The sequence below is a fragment of the Gracilinanus agilis genome, chromosome 4 (assembly GCF_016433145.1).
Source record: "Gracilinanus agilis isolate LMUSP501 chromosome 4, AgileGrace, whole genome shotgun sequence".
Classification (NCBI taxonomy): domain Eukaryota; kingdom Metazoa; phylum Chordata; class Mammalia; order Didelphimorphia; family Didelphidae; genus Gracilinanus; species Gracilinanus agilis.
In genome coordinates, this window is record NC_058133.1 from 299,681,397 (window position 1) to 299,690,360 (window position 8,964).

General features: G+C 39.2%; 1 non-coding gene across 1 annotated transcript; it reads right to left on the reverse strand.

The window, feature by feature from the left end:
• Positions 1–7,125: 7,125 nt before the first annotated feature.
• LOC123248245 lies at positions 7,126–7,201 on the reverse strand. The gene has a single exon (XR_006506314.1). It is a non-coding gene; the product is annotated as a small nucleolar RNA U2-19 (small nucleolar RNA).
• Between the last annotated feature and the right edge of the window lie 1,763 nt (positions 7,202–8,964).

Consider the following 8,964-nt stretch of genomic DNA (forward strand, 5'->3'; position numbering starts at 1 on the left):
GCCTTTTTTTGTTTAACATGACTTCTAGGTAGTCCAATAATTCATAAATTGTCCTTCTTGGATCTATTTTCCAGGTTGGTTGTTTTTTCAATGAGATATTTCACATTTTCTTGTTTTTTCATTCTTTTGATTTTGTTTTATTGTTTATTGATGTCTCATGAAGTCATTAACTTCTAGTTGCCCAATTCTAATTTTTAAAGAATGATTTTATTCTATCAGATTTTGAGCTTTCCTTTACTTTTGGCCCATTTCTCTTTGCATTGCTCTCATTTCTCTTCCCCAGTTTTCCCCTGCCTTTCTTTTCTTCTTCTTATTTTTTTTATTTAAACCCTTACCTTCCATCTTAGAATCAATACTGTGTATTGGTTCCAAGGCAGAAGAGTGGTAAGAGCTAGGCAATGGGGGTTAAGTGACTTGCCCAGGGTCACACAGCTGGGAAGTGTCTGAGGACAGATTTGAACCTAGGACCTTTTGTCTCTAGGCCTGGCTCTCAATCCACTGAGCTACTCAGCTGCCCTCCTCTGCCTTTCATAATTGGTTTTTGAAATTCTTTTTGAGCTCTTTCAGAATCTGTGTCCAATTCATATTTTTATTTTGGACTTTGCATGTGTTTACTTTATTGTTTGCTTTGCTTTTACTGTCCCCTTCTCTGTCTATGCCAGTGATGGGCAACCCTTTGAGCTTGGTGTGTCAAAATTCACCAAAAAAACAAGCATAACTCGGGTGGAGTGTCACTTCGAGAAAAAAAAACAAAATTTTGCGATACTTGTTATATATAACTGTACTTAATAAACCAAAATAAATAAATTGTTATATATAACTGTATTTAATAAACCAAAAACTAATTATTTAAATTACCTGCTTAGTAACTTCTTTGTTCAACTGTCATTCGGTTTCATTTGTTGGTCTTGATATTATTTAACTGGTGTGGTGTTGCCATAAACTAAGATAAATAAAGAGTGAAATAGGGGAATGGGGGAAGGCAGGAATACTTGGGGTGACAGTTAAACACTTAACTTAGCCAGGGAAACTAATTAACTTTTTGTGAGTCCTTTGGGGTTATATTGAGACAGTAGGAAGTAACATTAAAAGATTTTAATAATAAAATAAGGTGAGGCAAGTTGGTAATAGGGCAAACTATTCTTAACAGCTACAGGAAGAAAGTAACAGGGTTTTAGGTGGTTCAGGAAATCAGGGCAGGGAAGATAAAACTAATACTACACTATACTAGGCTAAATGCAAGCTTGGCAGGGTTATGAGGATCTCACTGCTTGCTCCAATGATGTTCTCAGATGTCCCAGGGTCCAGGGTGTTGGTATGATCCACAAACTCCACTGGGTCACTCCAATAGGCTGTCACAGGCCTGGAGGTCCACCCTCCAAAGCTACTGATCCAGACCTATTTGTAGTTCCTCAAAATGCAGTCCAAGTGGGGTTTCTCCAGTGAGATCAGGGCACAAGCTCCTCCACCAGTGGCAAAAACTCCCAACTGTCCCATAATTCAAAAAGCCCTGTGACCTTTCAGCCACATTCCAAAAACCCTTAGAATGTTTAGCTCAAGCTTGCATTTTCCAATATACTTTTCTAAATTTTTCATCTATCTTCCTTTACTTATTCCTTATTACAAGAGGAGGGGGAATTCTTTAACCTACCTATTAGTGACTTTTTTGCTGCTAAATTTCATTGGCTAATGAAAATTCGTATTGAGATCCAGCCCCCTATATGGTTTTGGGTCCTGAGTGGTGTTGGTGGCTTAGGATTGTTAAGGCAGGAGAAAGAAAATGAGAACAACCAGACTAGTGGTTAGCCTATGTTGCTCTAACGCAATGGGATTTGGACTTTATTTTATACTGGTTTCAAACAAAGAACACAAAGAAAGAGTCACAACTGTGAAGGGGTTATAAATCATACACAATCCATTAAAGTCTAAAAAGTAGAGATATGGGTGCAAGGACAAGAGCCAAATTCCAACCACGAATTAGTAGGGGTTTAATTCTGGGAGCAGAAATAAATTTCATGGAGATGTTTACTAATTGCGTTCTGCCTTGATTTATAGATCTGCACCTGTTCAGATAGTCTGGACTAAATTGTCTGGCTCCAGATAAGGATCTAAGTAATATATTTTTTAGGGTTTAGGCTTCTTAATTATCAAGGAGAGAAATTGTCAAGGAGAGAAATTGTTAACTCAGTAGCTTCTGGTCTGGTTATGGACTCAAAGCTTTCCAATAAGTCTATAATGTTTTTCCAATAAGAAAAGGTATGGATCATAAGAGGTGTCAAAAGAGGGGTCTCAGATTTTTATCTATTCTCTTATTGGCTTCCCACAAATTCATTTAGCCATTAAATCTTCAAATGAAAGTTGGTATTTTGTACACTTCAAGCCCAAGCAAGTGTTACTAACTTCATCTGTCAATCTGTTTCTTTTGTTGGTTTTGATATTACTTAATGTTGAGAATAAGGTCTCACAAAAGTATGTAGAAGGAAAAATTGTGAGTAAAGCCATTGCTATATTTTTCAGGGTACTAAGAGTGTCTGGTAATTGGTTCCAGGCACTCCAAATTTCCTGTTTGTAGTGGCACTCCTCTTGATTCTCCAAGTGGTACTTTTCCAGATTCTCAAGCTTTGACCTCAAGTCAACAAATACCTGAGGCCAGATGCTGTCTTGAAAGTCTGCAGGTTGCATCTCCAAATCATCAATTTGCATCCATGGAAACCATTTAATTCCAAACTACTGTAGACTACTACATCAGGATACTTAATTATTTTCATGGTCTGTTCTAGGCTTCTAAATTGATTAAATCTATCACTGAACTGTTTGAGTAATAAGTCTAAAACATGCTGGCACTTTATATGCAAAGGTTCCGTTCATTTTGTACAGCTGCACTGGCCTTCTCAAAATACTTTGTTACCCGAGGGAAATACTTATAAGTTTTAGTTTCTACATCTCACTTGAAAATTGTAAGCTTATTTTCAAAAGCTTTTAGGAATCCAAACATAACGTCAATACTTTTGCCAAAACCTTGTAACTTTAAATTCAGTTCATTAATATGAACAGAGAGATCTGTAAAAAACATCAGGGTATTGACCCATTTATCATCATTGAGCTGAGGAAAGTTTCCCAGATCCTTATCCTCAAGAAATACCGTAATTTCTTCAAAGCACTCCACAAAGAGCTCAAGAACTTTGCCTCAGCTCAGCCATCTTACATTATTGTACATCAGCAGTCCAATGTAGGTGGAATCAACCTCCTGTAAAAGTGCAGAAAATTCTCTTTTGTGAAGGGGGCAAGCAGCTATTAAATTAACTATTTTTGTAACAACTGACATTAAGTCACTTAGGTACGTGAATTCTGCCTTGGCACATAAAGCCTCCTGATGGATAATACAATAAAAAGGCACAATCAGATGTCCAATAGCTTCCATAAACAATTTGACAAATCCAAAATTTTTGCCCACCATGTTTGGTGCCCCATCTGTTGTCACTGACACAATTTTAGAGATATTAATGCTTAGATCAAGAAATGTTTGTATAACGACCTTACATATTTCACTTTCTGATATACTTGTTGGCACTGATACTAATTTTATCAGCTCTTCTCTCATTGTGAGACCATCAGAATACTGACCAATAATGGCCAACTGAGCATGTGATGTGACATCAGTAGTTTCATCAAGAGAGATTGAAAAATATTTATAATTACTTATGTCTCCCTTTAATTGATGTACATTTGTGTTCAGTCTCATTATTCAGTCTTTTATGATATTTCTACTGAGTGGTAACTCAGATATTCTCTTAATAATTGCATCTTTATTCTGCATATCATGCAATAGAACTGGTGCACATCTTAGGAGAGTTTCTTTAATAAATTCTCCCTCACTGAGTGCTTTTCCATGCTGAGCTATGGAGTGAGCAATGCTCAAACTTGCAGATGTTAAATTTTAGAGCATTTTACAAATTTAAGGAATTAGATTGGCTCTTATAAAGGTGTAGCTGCCTGGAAATGTATTCCTTCCTTTTTCAATTTTTTTTTCAAGAGCTGGGAATGATTAGTTTCAAAATGTCTATTTATATTCCACATTCTGCTCACTACCATTTCAGTACATAGAACACAAAATGATCTGCCATTTTTTTCTATAATGCCATACATCTTTGTCTATGTCTCTTGAAAGGGTCAGCTACTGGTACTACCACTTCCTTTACTTAACCTTGTTTTTTTGTTGTTTTTTTTTGGGGGGGGGGTTCTCCATCAGGGAGGAAGTGACAGAAGATAGAACTATAGATAGCCTGTTAGCCCTGCAGGCAATTAGGGGTTAATTAGCCTAACTGACCACAAGATGCATGATCTTAAGTGGGATGAACTGCCTCACAGAATTCCATAGTACCCCCCAGAACTCCAGGAGAGGGGGCAGTTGGGGCAGTTAAGAATTTTGGTATAAAAGCAGGACACCCAGCTTGGCAAACTCACTCTTTGGGGGAGCTGGGTGGCTGGGAAAGGGGTAGGAATTGCTTCTTCTCAGCTAGTTTATCTCTAAACTGCTCAGGGAGCAGGGTGTTTCTTTGCTGAATACTACGTTTTGACTATAATCAGGCTGTGAAAATACCTTATATGCAGTATCCCAGTCAATATAGATCTACAATCAAGATAACCTTCACCATCTTAAGCTTTATAACATTAGATTTAAGAGAAAGTTTAGATTGCAAGGAAGGTAGGGAATAAGTTTATTCAAAGGCATTCCCCTCTGGGGAATTGCTGCTATTTCTGACATTCTCCTGAAGATATTTAGATCGTTTTACCTCACCCTCAATCCTAGAAGTATCCCTCCTTCTCTGTTTCCTTGAATTAATAAAACCCTTCCCTTGTTAAGTTTGTGGGGTGTGAGGAGTTATATTTTCAGGCTTTACCAATCCAATTCATACATTACCTAAGCCAAATCTTCATCCAGACAAACTCTGAGCATAGCTGTAATCCAGAGTTCAAGACAGCTGTTTGAAGTCATCTTAAACTATTTTGGGCTTTAGGAATAATCTTCCAACAGTGGAAGTTGCTAATTTCTGTGAGATTATTCCCTATCTGTTAGCCAATTTAGCTCTGTGATAGCTAAGTCAAAATAGCCTCCATTCTTGGTCAAAAAAGGGATTCTGTTATAACTGTTATCAGGGGCAGCAACTGCCAAAGAGGGGAAGGAGAAAGAATTCTATTCACTCACTCCCCTTCCCTATGCTGGTGCTTGTAGCTTGATCCCTGTTGTGACTCCATTGCTTAACCATTGCTCACTGGGCCCATCTTTACAGATGGCACACATAACTGTCTTTTAGGAAAGGTGTGGGAAGCCGTTCTATGTAGTAAAACCTTTGGAGAAATAGGATCAAATTTAGGGCCTGTTATCTGGATTCCCTACGTGACCAATCCAGGCTGAGGCAGTCTTTGTGTTTGGTCCTGGTCACTTGAGCCCCAAAAAGGCTCTGGTACCAGAAGGTAGGTTAATCCAAAATCAACTTGATCCCTCCAAAAAGGTTATTAGGAGTCATTTAGAGAAACAGAGTCTGTAACAGATATTTTATCTGGATCCCATTACAAAATCATCGGCAAGTAAAACTGTGTGTATGATTTTTCTGCACTGCATGTCAGGATGCAGACTGAATGGGCCATCTAAGATAAAAATCTGAGGCTCCTCTTTTGACTCAGTCTTTGATCCCCACCTTTTTTACAATTCTTATTGGAGAGCTTTGAAGTGGTAGACTAGCATCTACTGAGTTAATGATTCCTTTCCTAACAAATGTTAATCAGATAAGAGTGCATATTCAGATTAGAACTGACTCCTTTAGGATTTGACTGGTGAGCATCTCCCTGGGATATTTCCTCTCCTGGAATTATCCCCTCCTGAAATTGGGGTTTGGAATTTGACCATTTGTCTTTGCATCTGTATTCTTTAGACTTCAATGGATTATGTGTGATTTATTGCCCCTTACCAACTGTGACCTCTTTGAGAAGGATATATAATAAACTTCCATGCCCACAGAATTTGGGACAGCATGGGCTAACCACTAGTCTAGTTGTTCTCATTTTCTTTCTCCTGCTTTAACCATCCTATGCCACCACGCCGCTCAGGACCCCAAAAAATCATATAGAGGCATGGCCCCCTATAGAAAGGGCAGGGTTAATAAGCAGAAATAGAGGTTAATAAGGATGCACAACAGTAATAGTGCTGAAATGGAGTCTGCACTATGCTGCAAGATGGCATTCCTTATGTAAATTAAAATGGCTGCTGCTATTTCTAATGGCAGGAAACGGAACCCATAGCACAAACCTTCGCCTCTCCCAGCCTCTCCCCCTCACTTATCTCAATAATGATGGTCAATTAGAAATCCACGACACCCCAGAACAGTAGATTGGATAATGGTTGCTTTGGTTATGTGGTTGCTGGCAATGGCGATCACAGGGCCCCCAGAGATGCGTCCCCTGTAGCATTTCGTTACTCCCTGCTCTGCTGGCTGGAAGTGAGGTCAAAAGTCCCCTAATGGCCCGGAAGTCCCAGAACTAGATGCTCTGTGCCAGAGTTCTGTTGTTTTGGCCTACAGACCTCTGGCACAGAGTGTCTACACTACATTACAGCAAATATTTCATCCTTGGCATGTGGCCTCATACTTCTCTGTATGTGGCTGCATGTAGCTATGTGTGTCAGTTCTGACACGCATATCATAGGTTCAACATCAGGGGGCTATGCCTTACTCTTTGTCTCCATAAAAATTCTTTTTGGTTAAGTATTTATTTTTGATATTTGCTCATTTTCCCAGACTTTTACAAGGTAGGCTCTGTTCCTTGGGCAATTAGGGCACCTTCTTAAACTTTAATCCTTCCTTATGCAAGAGTAAAATTAAAGTTGAATACTTGAACTATTATATTTTTTTTAATTTTTTTGGGGGGAGCTCAGTTTAAGTGTAGAAAACTTCATAATCACACACACACACACACACACACACACACACACACACACACATACACACACATAATCCAACTTACCCTTCACTCAATAAAACTCACATTCTCTCTTATCCTCCTTATCTACATTCTTATTTGCATTGCCCATCCCCATACACTTCTCACGAATCATTCTAATGTATTGCTTTTCAGAAACACATACAAATCATGCACCACAAAGACCAGAAGGTCTCCTGATGCACAGATTTGCCTATTTTTGAAGTATTATACTTTTTATAGTTTATTATCTAACAAAATAGAACCGCATGACAAAGTTTTTTCTACCTGCTCAAAAAGCCTACTCCACCGAAGCTGTGACAGGAAGGAAAAAAGAGCTAGACACAGAACTCCACCCAATTTATATCCTGTCTACATCAGCATGTAACAACAGGAAGTGAGTAGGGTGCTGGGAATAGTAGTTTTGCTGGGGATCATAGTTTTGCTGGGAATTATAGTTTTTAGGGTAATCAATTCTAATTTCACACTTGATGCTACCTTTAGACTTATTTCTGGGTTTCTGTCAGTTTTAGTTCTTCCAAGATAGCATGATGGCCTATGGGCTAGGAGTTCTAAGAGCCACCTCCCTCTACTGATTCAATTATGCCCTGAGACTGCTGATAGGTGAAATTCTAGCCTCTGGCCTAGGAGTAGGCTTTTGGTCTCACTTTGGGCTCTCTCAGGTCAGGCACCCAGCACATAGCAGCAGTCTCTGAGTCAGCATCCTGGGGACTGCCCTTGACAGGGATCAGGGGACCCAGTTTGGGTCTGTCAACTGCCCCAAACTGGTATCTATGTTCTTGACACAAGCCTGGTCTGGGACTCCTGGCCTTGCTCTGGGCCCACACAGATCAGGCTGCACAGTACAGACTATTCTGGGCTAGAATTCCAGATCTCACTGCAGGTTTGCTTTGAACTTTATGGGGGTGTATTTTGGATTGGACTGCTTTTGGCCCAGGCAGGGTCTCAGGATCTGGATGTTGGTTTTGGCCTAGGTTCAGAACCTGGCACAATAGATGTGGGGTGGGGGTGGGAGCTTGCTATTGGCTTGTTCCTTACTCCTTGCTGTAGCCTCCTGCTGACTGTGGTTCCCCCCTCACCCCAGATATTCTCTACCTATCTTTCAAATTGTTCTTTTCTTGAAAGTTGCTTCACTCTGTCTCCTTGTTGGATCTTTTACTCCTGTATTCATCTTGTGGCATTATTTTAAGATCAGTTGGAGAGGACTCTCATGGTGGCTTTGAGATTTCCTGCTTCTTCTCTGTCCTTTTGGCTCTGGAACCCTGGGACCCCCTTCTGATGCTGAACCATTTGATAATGCTATGCATTTTGGCAAGGAAAACTTTCTTTTTTGAGTCTTTAGTATCTGTGACTGCTGAGGAGGCAAGGACTGCTACAATTATAGAAGTGGTTTCCATGTCACATCTCCACAGGATTGTATATATAATATCTGGTCTCCCTCCTAGAATGTAAGCTCTTTGAGGGCAGAGATAGTTTCTTCTTTGAATTTGTATCCTTAGCACCCAGCTTAATGACTGACCTATTGTAGACTCTTAATAAATGCTTGTTGGTTGATTAATAGAAATGTGAGGCATTGATATTATTATTTTCCTGAAATAGTAATTCTCTTAACAGAAGGTTGGCCACCAGGTGCTGTTTGGTTTGCAGCAATTCACAAAACCACCTCTTTAAGTAGGAGAATTTATGACTAGCCTCTGTCAAAGAAACACCCACATAGATAAAATCATTCATCTTTTGGACAAGTAATTCTTTAATTATATACCTAGAATTATAAAAAGCCTTTGAAGTTAATGTTTAGCTGGTTATGTGGCTCTGATTTTAAATGAAAGATTAATACCTATTTTGAAAGAATGAATTTCAGAGTCAAATAAGGTGAACCTTAATTATACATCTCTGACTGACCCATTTGTCCAAAGTAAGTGTGTATATATTGTGGTAGAGGCCTGAAAATAACTATTCTCAAAAGAA